The following is a 19,886-nucleotide window of genomic DNA, read 5'->3' on the forward strand; positions in this document are numbered from 1 at the left end:
AAATCTTGGTCACAAATAATAACTTGGGGAACACCCCAATATCTCACAATAGTCACAAGGAATAATTGTGTCGTCCCCTCTGCCGATTAGTACTTTGGTGCGGCCATGAAAGTACCATACTTCTTCCGCTCCCCCTTGTCTTGTTGGCAAGTGAGACAAGTTTTGGTATAATCAACCACATCATCCTGCGTGTGCGGCCAATAATACCTCCCCAGTAGTCCTGTCATTGGAGTCATTTTCCGCGAATACCCCTTAACGAACTTCCTGTAGAAACTAGTAAGGCCAAGAAAGGAACGCAACTCCTTCACTGTTGTGGGGATCTTCCGTTCTTGAATCATCCTTACCTTCTCCATACCCCTCCGGATATGACCTTGTTCAACGACTTGACCAAGGAATTTGTTGCTCCGCCGAGCGAAAGAGAAATTCTCCTTCTTCAAATTCAGACTGTTTCCCTTCAGCCTGTCGAACACCTTCCGTAGATGCTCTTCATGTTTCCTCTGAAACAACACCGATACTCCCAACGGTGTTTTGGAAGGGCGAACACATCCCGCTTCCACTTCATCAAGTTGCTTCCCCAACTCTACTATCTCTCTAGGCGCAATCCAACATGGCCTTTTAGCAGGTGGTTTCACTCCTGATAACAACTTGATCTCTTGCTCCACAGTCCGTCGTGAAGGCAAATTTTGAGGCAGCTTATCCGGCAACACCTCCTTATCCTCATCCAACACCGCTTGGATGGTCGTAGGCTCCAGCTCTTGGCCTACTTCTTTGTCTACCACCACCGTGGCTAGACGTGTCTGCTCACCCTGACGCAATCCTTCATTGAGTTGTATGGCTGAAAGGGACTTCCCTTCGTCTCCTTTCGTTGCAACGACTTGCACCATGCACGAGTGATCTCCCATCAGACACAGGGAACCAGCCGAAGGCATCAGCACTGCCCTCGTCCCCATTAGGAACTCCATTCCTAGAATGACTGGATAGTCATCCAATGGCACCGCTGTGAAATTCGCATGACCTTCCCACTGTCCAAGCTTTATAGCCACTTGCTTGGCTACTCCCAGAGTAGGCTGGGCTACAGAGTTAACTGCTTTCACGCGTCCTGTATCCTTCTCTAAGGATAAGTTGAGTCTTCCTGCTTCCAACTGCGAAACAAAATTATGAGTAGCTCCCGTATCCACCATAGCGCGAGTACTCTTCCCATTTATCCTCAAGTCCACAAACATTAACCCTCTTGCTCGTGTAACTTTCAGTGTTTTTGCCTGCTTTTCCACTGCGTTCACCAACCGCACTGAACCCAACCTCGGGGCTTCATCCTCTTCCCCATCGTCTTCCACTGCCTGTTCTACAATGGAAGCCTGTAAGGCATTAAGTGATGCTTTGTGAGGGCACTCAAAAACTCTATGAGGACCTCGACACAAGAAACACTCAATTTTACTCTTCCCCTTTCCATTGGGTGTGTTGAACCCTTGAGACGACGAAGCTTCCTGTGAGGTTGATGATTTAGAGTCGGCTCCCCCACTCTTGGGTTTGCCATTCTTGAAAGACTTTCCACTGTTTCCCTCTCCGCCAAACCGTTTGGACGAAGCGGTTTCATCACCAGCGTAGTCTGTCAAGCGCTCTGCAGCCGCTTGTGCAGTTGACAAGTCTTGAACCCTTTGCCTATGAAGTTCAGTTCTTGCCCACGGTTTCATCCCCTCTAGAAAATAGAACAACTTGTCCTTCTCCGACATATCCCGAATATCCAACATTAAAGCAGAAAATTGTTTCACATATTCACTGATTGACCCCGTATGCTTGAGATCTCTCAGTTTTCTCCTTGCATTATACTCAACGTTCTCAGGAAAGAATTGGGCCTTGAGCTCTCTCCTTAAGTCTGCCCAACTATCAATCACACAGTTTCCATTTTCAATTTCTCTGTACTTGGTACGCCACCACAGTTTGGCATCACCAACCAAGTACATGGTCGCAGTATCCACCTTTGCCTGTTCTGAGGCCATCCTCACAACGCGAAAGTACTGCTCCACATCAAACAAGAAGTTCTCTAACTCCTTGGCATCTCGGGCACCCCCATACGTCCTGGGTTCTGGCACCTTGGTTTTGCTAACTCCCGGAGTGTTGGAGTTCCCCATAGCAAGAACCATCACATTTACCTTTGCATCCAGATCTGCCATCCGGGCTTGCAAAGATTCCATAGTGTGGCGAAAGTCCTCTGACATGTCGCCTATCAAACCTGCTTGATGTTTTTGTGATCCCATCACTTCATCAACAAGTTCTCTCATCTGGGCCACCTTCGCGGATATAGTGTTGGTTGTTTCCTCAACTTGTGCTTCCAGCACGCTAATCCTCTCAGCATTGTTTGGGGCCATGGTCACTTACCAAAGCTTTCCAAACCCAACAACGAAGGCAATCGAATTCACGTAGCAACTCAACCTTGGGCTCTCACCAAGTGTCACCGACTTGGGCTCTGATACCAAATGTCACGGTCCGCCTTTTTCACACCGTTGTGAAGGGCCGTGCGGCGCTAGCTAAAGCACTCTTGCTTAACTAGCCAGCCTATTGTTTACCAACATTCATCCACGAAGCACTTTCATTAACATTCAATCAGATAGCAGCGGAAATAATAATCAATTCATGAAAGCCGTGGCAACCAAGCAGTAAATATTGAAGCAAACGTAATTCATTAACAAATCCTCCGTTGACATGTTGTACTTAGCGAGGGAGGCAAGTAGGCTAAGCACGTTGACAATTTCTAGTGAGTTTTACAATGATTGATGAACACTCACCCTCCCCTAAAGAGCTTTCTAGGTCATTCTCACTCTAGCACTAGGAAACATCAAAGTGACCGAGGAGTCATACTGCCTTATTTGGCTTACAATGAAATAAATACTAGAAAATAACCCTACACTAGTATTTACATGATGGAAACCCATCCCAAACACACGAGCTAAGCGGTCATAGGCAAGCATAATGCCCTGAACAAGCTTAGCCCGTGACACATGTGCATGGTGTATGAACAGGCATGCACATGTATGCATGCATGCATGTATGAATGAACCATGATGAATAATGATGCAATGCATTAATGGGCATGCATGTGCCTGGTGTATGAACGAACATGCATATGTGTGCATGCATGCTTGAGTAATGACATGATGTAATGCATGAATATATGTATGCGTGTAGGGCACGAATGGGCATGCATGTATGCATGATATGTGATGGATGGGCACACGCATGGATGGATGTCGGCATGGATGATGATGTGTTTGTGCATGGATAAGAACAGACGCGCATGCATGCATGAGATGTGATGAGTATGCACATGCATGGACGGATGAAGTCAATGGGTAGTGATGTAGTGCATGGATGTATGTATATATGCATGTGGGCATGTGAAGTGTATATGGTTGTGCAATCAGTGTGTGCATAAGCGTGTGTACGTGAGTGTGTGCATGAATGAGCACGTGCATGAATGTGTGTGCATGCATGATTGGGTACGTGCATGAATGTGTGTGCATGCATGGATGTGTACGTGTACGAATGTGTGCATGCATGGATGAGCACGTGCATGAATGTGTGTGCATGCATGATTGGGTACGTGCATGAATGTGTGTGCATGCATGGATGAGAATGAACACGCATGCATGGTGTGTGTAAGTGCACGCATGATTATGCATGGATGTGCATGCATGGACTAGAATACTCGTGCATGCATGCATGAATGGATAATGACTTAAATGATGATATCATGGGTGATATCAGGATGCATGAGGTGGGTTGCATGCACGCATGTGTATGAGTATGTGATTATGTGCATTGCATGCATGTACATGCATGTGCATGTGAATGTGTGTTCAAGTGTGAGTGCATGCATGCATGTGCAAGAATGTGAATGTGTGACTGCATGCATGGGTATATGAATGGGTGCATATGAGCAGAATTGCATGCATGTATATGTATGAATGTGAATGTGTGGGTATGTGCATGATTATGTGCATGTGCATGCATGAATGGGAATGTGTGTGTATGTGTGAAATTGCATTCATGTATATGCATGTACATGTGAGTGTATATGAATGCATGCATGCATGTGTGTGTGTGAAATTGCATGCATGTATATGCATGTATGTGGATGTGGGTGTATGTGTATGCATGTGTATCTGTGAATTTGTATGCATGTATATGCATGTGTATGTAAATGCATGTGTATGTGTATGCATGCATGCATGTGCATGAATGTGAATGTGGGTGTATGTGTATGCATGTGTATGTGAATGCATGTGTATGTGGGTGTATGTGTATGCATGTGTACGTGAATGCATGTGTATGTGGGTGTATGTGTATGCATGCTTGCATGTGTATATGTGAAATTGCATGCATGTATATGCATGTACATGTGAGTATATATGAATGCATGCATGCATGTGTATATGTGAAACTGCATGCATGTATGCATGTATGTGGATGTGGGTGTATATGAATACATGTGTGCATGTGTATGCATGAGATTACATGCATGTATATGCATGTATGTGGACGTGGGAGTATGTGTTTGCATGTGTAAAGGAGACCATATACAAGTACACAAGCAGTGAAAAGGGTTAGTAAGCAAGTAAATAAAGGTTGGAGTGTAGGAAAATAAATGTTAGTATACAGGAAATTAAAAGTTAGTATACAAGAAATTAAATGTTAGTATATAGGAAATTAAAAGTTAGTATACAGGAAATTAAATGTCAGTATACATGAAGTTAAAAGTTAGTATATGGGAAATTAAAAGTTAGAGTGCAGGAAAGTGAATGTTAGTATACAAGAAATATAGATGTTAGTATGAGTTAGTAAATGCATGAGTTTGGGTTAGGATGAATGTAAGCAAAGAAATAAAATGTTAGTTAAAGTTAGTAAATTAGTAAATTAGCATTTGAAGGTGTGTGAAAAAGTGTGTGAACGGTGTGTGTAAATGTGTGTGAATAGTGTGTGTTGTGTGTATGGTGTGTGAGAAGTGTGTGTGGTGTGTGATGAACTAAGGCAAGGTGATGATATTCGGCAATAGTGACACAACCATGACATTAATTTAGCCTATATAAGCCCTTAAGAAGCCAAACCTTTTGTTAATAATGCAGAAAGTCAGCGGTGTCTTGGGCTTTAGTATCCACAATCAAAAGACACTTACTTCATTAAGACATTTTCACAAACATCTCACATGCAAACACAACCCACCAGCACATTCACTTCATTAAAACATTTTCACAAACATCACATGCAAACACAACCCACCAACACATTCACTTCGTTAGAGCATTTTGACAAACACCTCACCTACAAGCACAATATAACAACATAAGAAACAGAACCTCCTTGTAACCCCATGGAATGAAAGAGGGAGAGAAGAAGAGTCCACCAAGAATGTTGTGAGAACCGAAGGGATGCCGGTGTGGGTTGCCAGAGCAGATTGTGGTTTCGTGGAGTGGTATGGGAGGATGGAGACAAAGGATGGTGCTCACGATTGGGTTCGGTCGGCGGTGGTGACTAGGCGCTGGGCATTTTCGTGAGTGGAAGCAACAGGTGAGGAAGAGTGTTGCTGGAGTTGCAGGTGATGCCAAGTGGTGGTTAGAGAGCAAAGATAAGGTGGTTGGATGGTGCCTGGTTCGGGTGGTGGCTGCGATGGGAGGACGAGAGAGGATGAGGGGGAGAGCAGGGAGAAAATGAGGTGAGGATGGTGGAAGAGTCAGAGGTGAGGGAGAATTGCAGGTCTAGCCGTGAGGGATGGTGGTCGTCGTGAGGCAGAGATATGGGAGAGTCTGAGGGAGGATGGAATTTAGAGGGAGAGTGAGAGAGTTGGTTGCCGGTGAGGAAAGCTTCGATGGGGCCTTTTTTTTGTTTGTTTGTTTTGTAGTGATAATAATAATAATAATAATAATAATAATAATAATAATAATAATAATAATAATAATAATAATAATAATAATACTAAAAATGATAATATTAATAATAATACACTAACACTACTACTACTACTACTACTACTACTACTACCACTACTACTACTACTAATAATAATAATAAGAAACTAATAATTATAGGCTTTTTGTATTTTTTTTTTCTATTTTGTATATTTATTTTTTTTATTTTTTTTTGTATTTTTTCATTGACCCTTATCTTTCCAAAAAGAGAGATTCAGTCGAAAGTTAAACTTAATTTCCCAAAAATCAAAGGACTCTGACTCCATTTTTTTTATTAAAAAATGCCCAGAACTTGATAAAAACACTGGAACTCATTGAAAACAAACTAGGACTCGGCAAAAACAACGGGACTCAATTGAACACAAACCGGGACTTGGCAAAAACACCGAGACTTGGTAAAAACACTAAGATTCATTGAGAACAAATCGGGATTCAGAAAAAACAAACCGAGACTGGGTAAAAGCACTAGGACTCGGTAAAAACACCAAAACTCGGTAAAAACATCGGGACTCGATCTGGTCCTCCCATTTCCGGGATGCCAAGTCAATTCTTATTATACTGGGTCTTCTTGGGCAGGCCTCGTTAAAATTGGGGTGTCGACACCCGCTAAAACCCAAATCCTACGCCTGCGGCATTCGAAACTCAAAACCATGAAATTCACATCTTTCCCAAATCAATCAACTCATCTCACAGAATATTTCTCATTTAGTATTTCCTAGGCCTTGTATACTCCAAATAAACAATAAAACTAATATTTAACACCCTTACCTCAGTTTTGAAGTGGTGCCCCAGAACCCCAAATCAACGATCCACTCCAAGTAAGTTGTAGAGAATCTTCCCTAGATTCTTGGGGTGGTTTCTAATCATCAAAATGGGTTTAAATGGAGCGAGAATCAAAAAGAGAGAGAAGGAGGACCGAAGCCCTTGTGTGTGTGTGTGTGTGTGCGCGCGAGCGCGGGCGCGAGAGAGAGAGAGAGAGGAGAGAAATTTTCTAGAAAATGACGGAATGCCTATTCATAAGCCAGCGTTTGTCGACGAGTTTAAGTGCTTCGTCGACGAGCCAATGAAGAAAACTCATCGACGAGAGAAGCTGGTCTGTCAACGAATATTAAATTCCTTGAAATTCCCTAACTCTCAATACTTTCTCATCGACGCATATAAATGACTCATCGACAAACCAATGAAGGTTGCTTGTCGACGAGAGACACATGTTTGTCAACAATTCCCTGCTATTTCCCCCTTATTTACTCTTCCTTCTTCTTCTCCTTTCCTTCCTCTTTTCCTTTATTATTTTAATAGATTAAATTTTTTTGCGGTCTCTACATTCTCCCCTCCTTATAAAATTTTGTCCTCGAAATTGTTATTCATCACCTTTTCATCCTTAAAGAAAAACGCCCCAATTTTATTAATTACCCTCACTTATAACGGAGGAATACTGTGGTTACATAAAAAGGGTTCTAGGAGATTACAATCATGTACTATACTACATTCCAAATAAAACTCCCCCAAAACCATTCATAATCAAAACCAAAACACTACCTATCCTATACTATACAAATCAAAATACATACCTTGTTATTCACTTTCTTTTTCCCAGTTCAACCCTGGGTCCCACTGAACAGGTGTGGGTATCTCTGGCGCATCTATTCTTCTAATTCCCAGGAAGTTTCCTCTATTGCATGATTGCACCATAACACTTTTACCAATGGGATCCTCTTTGTACGCAACTCTTGTTCCTTCTAGTTTAAAATTTGAACTGGCATCTCTTCATAAGATAAGGCATCATTCAGCTCCAGTGCCTCATAACTGATCACATGGGAGGGATCTGAGACGTATTTCTTTAACATGGAAACGTGAAATACGTCGTGGACTCTAGAAAAAATCAGTGGTAATGCCAACCTGCAAGCAACTGGACCCATTCTTTCAAAAATCTCGAATGGTCCAATATACCTAGGGCTCAGTTTATCCTTCCTCCCAAATCTCATAACTCCTTTCATTGGTGCCACTTTCAGAAATACATGGTCTCTTGCATTAAAATCCAACTCTCGCCGGTGAGTATCTGCATAACTCTTCTACTAACTCTGTACTGTTCTGATCCTGTCTCCGATGAATCTAACTTTATCATGAGTCTATTGTATCAGCTCTGGCCCCAAAATCTATTTTTCCCCAATCTCATCCCAGTACAATAGAGATTGGCACCTCCTGTCATATAACACCTCATATGGTGTCATCCCTATGCTGGCCTGATAGCTGTTATTATAAGCAAACTCAACCAGTGGCATAAACTGTATCCAATTGCCCCCGAAGTTGCACACAAGCTATAATGCCCTAACCTGGGTCTGCCAAGGAGCACTACGTCTCTCTTCCTCTAGCTAGACCAGACAACAGGGGGCGGACCTTATCGGACTAATGGCTGGCCCCACATACCAACACGTGTCCTTTTCAGTGTGTTTTGTCCTCACTCACACACTTCCTGAGAAAATTTCCTAGAAGGTCACCCATCCCAAGATTACTCCAAGCCAAGCACGCTTAACCGTGGAGTTCTTCTGGGAAGGCTCCCGAAAAGAAAAGTGCACCTTGTTGATATGGGTAGTAACATCTAATCCTTTTAAGCTTTTCTTCCACTAGGTATCACATTCTCCCCCACTTATAGAACGCAACATTCTCGTTGCGAACCAACATTTCCAAACCCAGGCGATTTGAATTTCATCACACTTCCGATTGAGTAATGACTCTACTACCATACTATAACGCCCCAACCTGGGTCTGCCAAGGAGCACTGTCTCTCCTCCTCCACCTAGACCAGACAATAGGGGCGGGCCTTATCGGACTAATGACTGGCCCCACATATCAACACATGTCCTTTTGAGTGTGTTTTGTCCTCACTCACACACTTCCTGAGTAAACATCCTAGAAGGTCACCCATCCCAAGATTACTCCAAGCCAAGCACGCTTAATCGTGGAGTTCTTATGGGAATGCTCCCAAAAAGAAAGGTGCACCTTGTTGATATGGGTAGTAACATCTAATCCTTTTAAGACTTTCTTCCACAGGGTATCACACAAGCTCGTAGCATATCCTTTAATATCTATATCGTCATCTCTGTCTGCCCATCTGTCTGAGGATGAAATGTTGTGCTAAACATCAACTGAGAACCCATGACCTTCTACAAACTCCTTCAAAACTATGATGCAAGTTGTAGGTCTCGATTTGATACTATGGATACTGGTATGTCATGCAGTCTAACTATCTTTTGAATATACAAATCCGCCAATCATCTCATGGAGTAGTTAATTCTAATCGGCAAGAATGGGCAGTCTTTGTCAGTTGATTTACGACTACCCAAATGGCATCCTGTGCATGCAGTGCCATTGGTAATCCCGTAACAAAATCCATCGCTATATGTTCCCACTTCCACGCAGGGATGTGGAGTGGCTGCAATGATCCCGCTGGTCTTTGATGCTCAATTTTTACCTGCTGACATGTCAAACATTGCTTTACAAATTCAATGATCTCTCTTTTAATCTTGCTCCACCAAAAAGACTCCCGAAGATCCTATACATTTTAGTGCTACTAGGGGTGTACAGTATATATGGAGCGGTGTGCTTCCTCCAAAATACTTTCTTAATCTCAGAGGTCGGCAGGTACACACAGCCTGCTACGAAACCTTAAGGCTCCATCATCTGAGATATAGAAATCTAAACCCTCCTGACCATGCTTGTACTTTTTCCATATTTTCTTGAATTCTACGTCTTTCAGCTGAGCACCTTTAATTCTTTCCTATAGGGTCAGCTGGCATACTAGATTGGCAATAAATGCTCGGTAATCACCCTCTAACGAGATCCAACCCAAGATTTCCAATCTAGCTGAATCGGATGTTGAATCATCCCTACTGACACTGCTACTGCCCACTAATTTTCAGCTTAGAGCATCAGCTACACATATAGCCCTTCTCGAGTGGTAACTGATGGTATAGTTCTAATCTTTTATCAGTCTCCAGCCATCTCTTGCCGTATTTTAATTCTTTTTGTGTGAAAAAGTATTTCAAACTTTTATGATTAGTGAAAATTTCATACCTACCCCTATATAGATAGTGTCTCCAAATTTTTAGCGCATAAACCACCGCTGCTAACTCAAGATCATGGGTAGGGCAATTCTTCTCATATTCTTTCATCTGTCATGAGGCAGATGCTACCACTCTCCCTTGCTGCATCAGCACACATTTGAGCCCTTTATGTGATGCATCACTGTAAATTATAAAATCCTCTTCTCTTGAAGGAATCGTCAATATCGGTGCAGTGATGAGCCACTGCTTTAACTCCTGAAAGCTCCGTTCACATTCGTCGGTCCACTCAAATTTCACACCTTTCCTTGTCAATCTCATCAAAGGACTTGACAATTTAGGAAGCCTTCAACAAATCTATGGTAGTACCTAGCCAAACCCAAGAAGCTTTTTATTTCTTGCACATTCTTCGGTCGTACCTAGTCCACCACTGCCTTAATCTTGCTCGGATCCACCAAAATACCACCCCTGGATACCACATGTCCAAGGAAGGTAACTTGCTTCAGCCAGAACTCCCACTTCTTGAATTTTGCATACAACTTTCTTTCTCTCAGCACCTGAAGCACTATCCTCAGATGTTCTTCATGCTCCTCTGGACTCTTCAAATACACCAGTATGTCGTCAATGAATACCACCACAAACTGGTTCAAATACTAGTGAAAAACCCTGTTCATCAGATCCATAAACACTACAGGAGCATTTATCAACTCGAAAGGCATAACCAAAAATTCATAATGGCCATACCGAGTCCTGAATGTTGTCTTCAGAATGTCTTCTGCCCTGACCTTCACCTGATGGTACCTAGACCGTAGATCTATCTTTGAGAAAATTTGTGTCCCCTATAATTGATCAAACAAATCATCAATGTGGGGAAGTGGGTACTTATTCTTGATAGTAACTTTATTAATTTCTTTGTAGTCGATTCACATTCTCATCGACCCATCTTTCGTCTTTACAAACAATACCGGTGCTCCCTAGGGCAACAAGCTGGGTCCAATAACCTCCTTGTCTAACAATTTCTACAACTTTTCCTTTAATTCTTTCAATTTCATCAGTGTCATTCTATTCGGAGCTTTCGAAATCGGTGCTATCCCTAGAATTAGATCAATTGTAAATTCTACCTCATGATCAAATGGTAGTCCCGAAAAATCCTCATGAAATACATCTGGAAAATCCCTCACTATTGGGATATCCTCTAACCTCAACTCCCCTTCCAACACCTCCTTCACATAGGCCAAATATCTCTGACAGCCTTCCAGCAACAATCTCCTTGCCTGAATGGCGGATAGCAATTGTGGTGGGGTGCGCACACATAATCCCACAAATCTGAATTTTTGTCCCCATGGAGGTCTAAACAATACCACTCTCTGGTGGCAATCAATACTAGCATAGTGGGCAGCTAGTGTAGAGACCCGATGAATTATAGCAATTAAATAATAAGGGAAAGAATAAAAAGGAATTTTTTTAAGGCACAGCAGGGTCTCATCGACAAACGCTCCGCGTTCATTGATGAATAAGCTTCTCGGGATCATCAACATGGATGCATGTCTCATCGACGGGAAGTTACCAAAAGGGCTGTTCGAGGGCCTGAATTTCATCGATGAGGGGTAAGTATTCATTGATGAAACTCCTTCTTGGACTCATCGACAAGGTGACGTGACCTCGTCTGGACAGGCACTCTATAAAAGGCCAAAAATCATTTTCTGCAAGAGAAACATGCAGAATTTCTCTTTCTCTCTCTTAAAATCCAATTTCTATACCTTCTCTCTAGAAATTCAGCCTTATTTCATGCCGATTCGACGATCAGAAGCCGCCATGCTACTCTTGGGAAGTTTCTCTTCATATCTGCTGGAGTAGATTGTTGGTTAGGCTAACTTGGGCACCATCTCAAAATTTGGGTAAGTTAATTATTTTAAGTCTCATATGGTATTTGGTATTTCTGGACTAAGGAGATGAAATAATTCTGAAGTTTTGCTGGAGAAAAATGTGAACTTCAAGGTGTTGAGCTGGGAACACCACAGGTGCGGATTAAGTTAGATTTATGGGTTTTTCAGTAGCCAGGTAAGGGGATAAATTAAGTCAGTTTATTTTTATGAAAATTTATTATTTAAAGCAACATGTATTTATAGTAATTATGTATGTTATATCAGAATGTTTGGGAATGCTATTGTTGAACTAGAAAAACGCTTTTAAAATATTTAATCAAAAATATATTCAGCTTAAGTATTCAGTTTTAATACTATTTAAAACTATGTGGCATGAGTATTATTTTACGAATATTATGTTATGTCAGATTTTCAGTAAAAGCATGTTTACAATAGTTTTTTTAGGAAAACCATAAATAATACATGAAATTATGGTTTCAGAATTTTATGATAAACAATACAAATTTTAGTACAGTATGTTATAATATGCTCGGCACAAGGCTGTGATTGATAGCCAGTGTAAGGCCGTAATTATGTATGTTATTCGGCATAAGGTCGTAATTATGTATGTTATTCGGCGCAAGGCCGTGATTATGTATGATATGTCAGAATTCAAAAAAATTCTATCAATCTAGTTCATGTTAAATTAGTATATGTAAACATACTATATGTTATTGGAACTCAGATGGTTTAGTTTAAATCAGTATTTAGGGCTTGGTACCGTAGCTATTAAGTTCTGTTCAGATTAGTGCAATTACACTTGATAGTAGAGAGTGTGGGAGATGGATAGTCGATGTGGTTTCAGTGTAGTGTTATAGACGTCCCCCTGGCAGTCTGGACCAAGGTGAGGTGGGCCCATTGTACTGTTTGTTATGAATGTAATCTATGTTTTTCGCTACTTAGGTTTTTACTGTGTATAACAGGTGCATCCTCGACGCCTACAGGTTCGGATTAATTTTTCTATATTGGTATCAGGGTTATTATTAAGAATGATATTTATGTATGTGAGGAAAAAAATTATGGTGAAATAGGCAGATCGTTACTGTTTGGTATCATAGACGAGGTTGTTAGGTTCTGTAGACTCTAGAATGCAGCAGAAACAATACCAGAGTATAGGACAAAGGAATTTGAGGTTTTGTTTTGTAGTTTGGATATAGGACTTCCGTGATGGTTTATGTGTCTTTCTTGGGGTAATGATTTAAGGAAAGCCATAGCAAACTATAGTCGGGTTGGGTGTTTAGGTTGCAGTATTGAATCTTGAATTAAGGATAGAGATGATATACTAGTTAGATGAAATGTGTTGGATATGTTATGGTAATAAGGTCCTAAAGCCAAGTTTATTGTCTTTTCAGGATGGACACTGGAGGTGGTAGCGCACATGCAAGTGGTAATGAGGGTGTTGGGCCTTCGAGTGCAGCTAGTGGCGACTCAGATGCAGTATTATGCAGCATGGCTCAGCAAGTCATGATTGAAATTGCCAGAAGCTTCAGCGAGTAAGGAAATCCGTCTGCAGGTCACAGATTTACGATTGAGAAGTTTACAAAGATGAATCCTTTGGCTTTTTAGAAGGAATTGATCTTGCAGTCGCTGAGAACTTGATGTAGGAGATTGAAAAGGTGTTGGCAATGCTGCAATGTATAGAGGAGCAAAAGGTACTATTTTCCACCTATAAACTGACGGGAGAGGCCGAGAGATGGTGGACGACATTGAAACTCTTGGAGCAGTAAAGGTCAGTGCCTATAAAGATGACATGGGACCGATTCAAAGAAATATTTTTTGACAGATACTTTTCGACCTTATCCTGAGAAGCCAAGGTAGAGGAGTTCCTGAATCTGAAGCAAGGACAACGGACAGTGCAGTGAGGTTTATTGAATTATCTCGCTTTGCCCCGTACATTACTCCGGATGAGATGAAGAAAACAAGAAAGTTTGAAAGAGGCCTGAGGCGAGAATTATATAAGCAGGTGGAAATACTGAAACTATGGGACTTTGCTGAGCTGGTAGACAGAGCAGCTATGGTAGAAGCCAGAGAGCGGATGGATGCTGAGGAACAAAAATAGAAAAAGAGATCCACGCCTTCTGTTTTCCAATAAGGATCCAGCTGGGGTTTTTGGAAGAAGGGTGGCTACTGTAAGGATCAAAAGTAGGAGTCAGGGAGTCGTGGGATTTAGGGTACGCAGTCATACCCATCCTGTCAGATTTGTGGAAAGAAACACTCAGGAGAGTGTCATGCCGGGTAAGGTGTCTGCTACTGATGCTGGGAGCCAGGGCATATGATGAGATATTGTCAGGCTCATAGTGGAACTACTCCTGCTCCCAGACCTGCTAGGGGAGGTTATCAGGCACCCCGTGGACGTCAGCAGAGGAATACGGCTCCGGTGAGAGTTTACGCCCTGACGCTAGGTGATGTTGAGACATATGGCAATGTGGTGATAGGTATGATTAGCATGCTTTCATTTAAAGTTATTGTATTGTTTAATTTAGGAGCCACACACTCGTTCGTGTCTATGAGGTGCATTAGATTATGTCGGGTAGAAATACAGTTGTCAAACACCGAACTGTTAGTAACTTCACCGACAGGGTCAGTAGTGAGATGTAGTAGAGTGTTCCGAGACTGTCCAATTGATATTCAGGGGAAAGTCTTGCCAACTAACTTGATAGTGTTTGACATGCATGGGTTCGATGTAATATTTGGTATGGATTGGCTGGCAGCTAAATACGCCAGTATAGACTGTCGTTCGAAAGAAGTGATATTCAGACCTCTAGAAGGATTAGAATTCAGTTCATGGGGTCGCAAACGCAATCTCCACCTTAGTTAGTATCAACCATACATGCGAGGAGACTACTCATAGACGGTTATCAAGGGTTCGTGGCCTTTGTAAAGAAAATATCAGAAAATGAATTAAAGCTTGCTAATACGCTAGTGGTGAAGGAGTTTTCAGATGTCTTCCCAAACGAGCTACCTGGGTTGCCTCTTGATCGCGAGGTAGATTTCTCTATTGATCTATTTGCAAGGATGGCTCTGATTTCAAAAGCTCCTTATAGGATGGCCCCAGCAGAGTTGGGAGAGCTAAAGAATTAAGTACAAGACTTGCTGGATAAGGGTTTTATTCGGCCCTGTGTATCACCATGGGGAGCTCCAGTGTTATTTGTAAAGAATAAAGTCAGGTCCATGAGGATGTGTATAGATTACAAGGAAATTAATAAAGTGACAATCAAGAACAGGTATCCTCTACCTCGTGTAGATGATTTATTTGATTAGCTTCAAGGTAAGCAAGTGTATTCGAAGATTGATCTGTGCTCTGGGTAGCATCAGGTGAAAGTTAAAGCAGAGGACATCTCCAAGACAACGTTCCGGACTCAGTATGGCCACTATGAGTTTCTGGTCATGCCATTCAGATTGACGAATGCTCCTGCTGTATTCATGGGCTTGATGAATACAGTTTTTCATCAGTATTTAGACCAGTTCGTTGTAGTTTTCATTGATGATATACTGGTTTACTCAAGGAGCTTTGAGGAGCATGAGATGCATCTCTGGCTGGTATTTCATATGCTCGGGGAAAAGAAATTGTATGCCAAGTTTAGCAAATATGAATTCTAGCTAGAGAAAGTTGCATTGCTGGGGCATGTTATATCAGGGGATGGAATTTCAGTGGATCCCAGCAAGATTGAGGCAGTGGTAAATTGGGAAAGGCCGAGGAACGTTTAGGAGATCAGGAGTTTCTTAGGACTAGCTGGATATTACCATCAATTTGTAGAGGGATTCTCGAGACTATCAGGGCCTTCGACGCGATTGACTAGGAAGAATTCCTGATTTGTGTGGGATGATGAATGCGAGCAGAGCTTCCAGGAATTAAAGTAGCAACTCGTCACTGCACCACTACTGATGATTCCATCGGGACGTGATGGTTATGCAATTTACAGTGACACGTATTTGAAAGGGCTCGACTATGTATTTATCAATATGGTAGGGTTGTAGCTTATGCCTCCCGACAATTGAAAGAGTATGAAAAGAACTACCCTACCTAAGATCTGGAATTGGCTGCAGTGGTACACACGTTAAAGATTTGGAGGCATTACTTGTACTGTGAGATATGCGACATATTCTCCAATCACAAAAGTTTAAAGTACTTTTTCACTCAAAAGGAGCTAAACATGAGACAGAGGAGGTAGCTGGCGCTTATTAAAGATTATGACTGCTCTATCAGTTACTACCAAGGAAAAGCAAACGTGGTAGCTGATACTCTAAGCATGAAATTAGTGGGACCAGCACTGGCAGCCATGGAGGTTCAGCATCCAATCCAAATGGATCTAGAGAGGCTTGAGGTAAAGTTGGTAAAGAGTGATCCTCAGTCATTTATTACCAACTTAGTGGTGCAACCTATATTACAAGAAAGGATTAAAGTTTCTTAGAAAAAGGACCTAAAATTAACAGAGGTAATAGCTAGAATACAAGGTGGTCAGGGAGAGGAGTTTAGTATTTCGGATAACGAAGCTCTGAGGTTTCGCACCAGATTGTGTGTGCCTGCAGATGTTGATATTAGGAAAACGAATTTAGGGGAGGCTCATAGATCTCTATGGTTTATCCTGGCAATACGAAAATGTATAGGAACCTTTGAAAATTTTTCTGGTGGAGCGGCATGAAGAGGGAGATTGCCGAGTTTGTAGTATAACGCTTGACACGCCAGCAGGTTAAAGCTGAGCACCAGAGACTGGCAGGTCAGTTGCATACACTTTTCATTCTGGAGTGGAAGTGGGATCACATATCTATGGGTTTTGTTATAGGGCTGCCATCGGCATTGCTTGGTCAAAATGCAATTTGAGTGATTGTGGATTATCTAACGAAGACGGCCTATTTCCTTCCCATTAAAATCAACTACTCCATAGATAGGCTAGCAGATAATTATGTTCAGGAAAGAGTCCATTCTCATGGTGTGCCAGTATCTATAGTATCATACCGAGACCCACGTTTCACGTCACGATTTTGGAAGAGCTTGCGGGAAGCTCTGGCATCTCAGTTATCTTTCAGCATGGCCTTTCATCCTCAGACAAATGGGCAAACTGAAAGGATTATCTAGATTTTTGAAGATATGCTACAGGCTTGTGTGCTGGAGTTTGGGGATAGTTGGATCCAGTATATACCACTGGTGGTGTTTTCATACAATAATAGCTACCATGCCAGCATCAGAGTGGCACCTTATGAAGCATTGTATGGAAGAAGGTGTCGTTCCCCATTATACTAGGATAAGATGGGTGAGCAGTGAGTTGTGGGGCCAGAGCTAGTGCAGCAGACATATGATAAAGTTCTACACATTAGAGATAGGATCAGTGCAGCTCAGAGCTAGCAGAAGAGTTACGCTGATACTCGCCACAGGAAACTAGAATTTGATATGAGAGATCAATATTTCTGAAAATAGCTCCATTAAAGGGAGTTATGAGATTTGGAAAGAAGGGTAAGCTTAGCCTTAGGTTTATTGGCCTATTTGAAATCCTTGAGAGAGTGGGGTCAATTGCCAACAGGCTAGCCTTACCACCCATTTTGTCTATAATACAGGATGTATTCCATGTTTCAATGTTGAGAAAATACGTCTCAGACTCCTCCCATGTGATCAGTTTTGGTGAGATTGAGCTCAGGGATACTCTGACGTATGAGGAGGTACCAGTGCAGATTCTGGACATGAAAGAACAGGAATTGCGCTATAAGAAGATTTCTTTAGTAAAAGTCCTGTGGAGAAATCATACGATATAGGAAGCTTCATGGGAGCTCGAGGAGCAGATACAACAGAAATACCCACATTTATTCAGCGGGGTTCAGCGGTAATTAGGAAAAGTTGCAAATAAGTATGTAATGTCCCTTTTGTAGGTTAATCAGTACATGTAATAATCTTTTGGTAGTGTTTTGTTTTTGGGAGAATTTTAGTTTAAATATTTGTAATCTCCCAAGACCCTGAATGTAACCACGATATTCCTCCATCATAAGTGAAGGTAAGTAATAAAGTAATAAAATAAGTAGCCCATTTTCTTTAAAGGATGGTGTTCAATAAAGATAGAAAATTTTGAGGACAAATTTTTTATAAGGAAGGGAGAATGTAGAGAACCGATGAATTATAACAATTAAATAATAAGAGATAGGATAAAAAGGAAAATTTTTTAAGGCACAACAGGGGGCTTCTTAGGATCGTCAACTTGGACGTGTGTCTCGTCGACGAGAAGTTATCGAGAGGGCTGTTCCACGGCCTGAATTTCATCGACGAGGGGTAAGTGTTCATTGACAAGACTCCTTCTTGGACTCATTGACGAGGTGACGTAGCTCATTGACAAGGCCATAGGGACAGGCACTTTATAAAAGGCCAAAGTCACTTTCTGCAAGAGAAACATGCAAAATTTCCCTTTCTCTAAAAATCCGTTTTCTCTACCTTCTCTCTAGAAATCTAGCCTTATTTTACCCCAGTTCAACAATCTGAAGTCGTCATGCTACTCCTAGGAAGTTTCTCCTCATATCTTCTGGAGTAGATTGTTGGTTAGGCCAACTTGTGCACCATCCCAAAATTTAGGTAAGTCAATTATTTTAAGTTTTATAAGGTATTTGGTATTTCTATACTAAGTAGTATGGCAGTCTGGACCAGGGTGGGGTGGGCCCATCGTACTTACAAACACATTTGACTTGGCAGTGGTCGGCTAGCCATTGGTAAGTCCTGCCTTCAGGCTGCACAACCCAGTCATGAGGGGTAATACATGACATCAGCTAGCTATCCATCCTGGGTAATATTTCAGTACTATCAATTATAGCAAATGATTTTATAACAACTAAAATTCAATATGATTTAGCATGATCATGATTACGTATATTTTATCCAATCCTATATTACCAGTTTTTATCCAGACATGTGTTATGTATTGTTTATCTATTATAGTACGAATATACTCATACCGCCACACAACTAATATTAGTTTATTTCCCTCACTAAGATGTATCTCACCCCAGCTTACAAAACATTTCAGGGAGTCCAGATAGACATGTGGACCAAGCTCCACATCGGTAGAGGCAGTTCATACTACCCCGGTAGAAGGATGAGTTACTGAGCTAGGGTTAGAGTATTTTTGGGTTATGATCCTAGTTTTTATTTCCCTTTTGGTCTTTTGGAGGTTATATATTTATATTTACAGAAATGTTATGGGTTGTAGTAGAACTCTAGTGCTTTTTGTTGTGAATGTAATCTATGTTTTCCATCGCTTAGGTGTCCGCTGTGTATAACAGGTGCATGCCCGGTTGGATTCTACCTGAAAATCTGGAGGCGCGGATCTCTTTCTCGTACTCTGCATCACAACGCTCCTCTGTAGGCTACTCTCAAGCACTGTGCCTCTATCAACTATCTCTAAAAATGTCTGGATTTAGAAACCTACAACCTGCTTATATAATCCCTGGTTTAGGTCCTCCTCAAACTTTCTCGCCTTTTACTCCTCGTCTAGCACTAAATACGGGGCAAATCAGGATAGCTTAATAAATTTGGCTGCATATTGCGGTATCATCATATGCGCCTAAATCAAATACAAAAACACTACTACCTTTGCCTTTATAATGGTAGCAGGGAAGTATCACTTGAAAAATAACTCCCTGAAGTGGCTCTAGGTCACCACTACAGTGTTAGGTCTTTGTTCCTCTAATAGTCTCGCTGATCTCCACTAGTGTTTCACCTCTTCAGTTAACTTGAACGTAGCAAAGGACACTTTTAGCTTCTCAGTACAAGGGAGCACTGCCAACATGTCTTTAATATCCCATACCCAATTCTCAGCCACTAGTGGGTTGGCCCCTCCAGAAAACGACGGGGGCTTCATACGCGTGAACTACTTAATAGTGTAGCTTCTTCGCTCCCCCAAACTCCTAGCCATCTCTACCATCACCTGCTGGGTGACACTACGTAGCACTGCATCAAGGTCTCT

The sequence above is a fragment of the Malania oleifera genome, chromosome 4 (assembly GCF_029873635.1).
Source record: "Malania oleifera isolate guangnan ecotype guangnan chromosome 4, ASM2987363v1, whole genome shotgun sequence".
NCBI lineage: Eukaryota > Viridiplantae > Streptophyta > Magnoliopsida > Santalales > Ximeniaceae > Malania > Malania oleifera.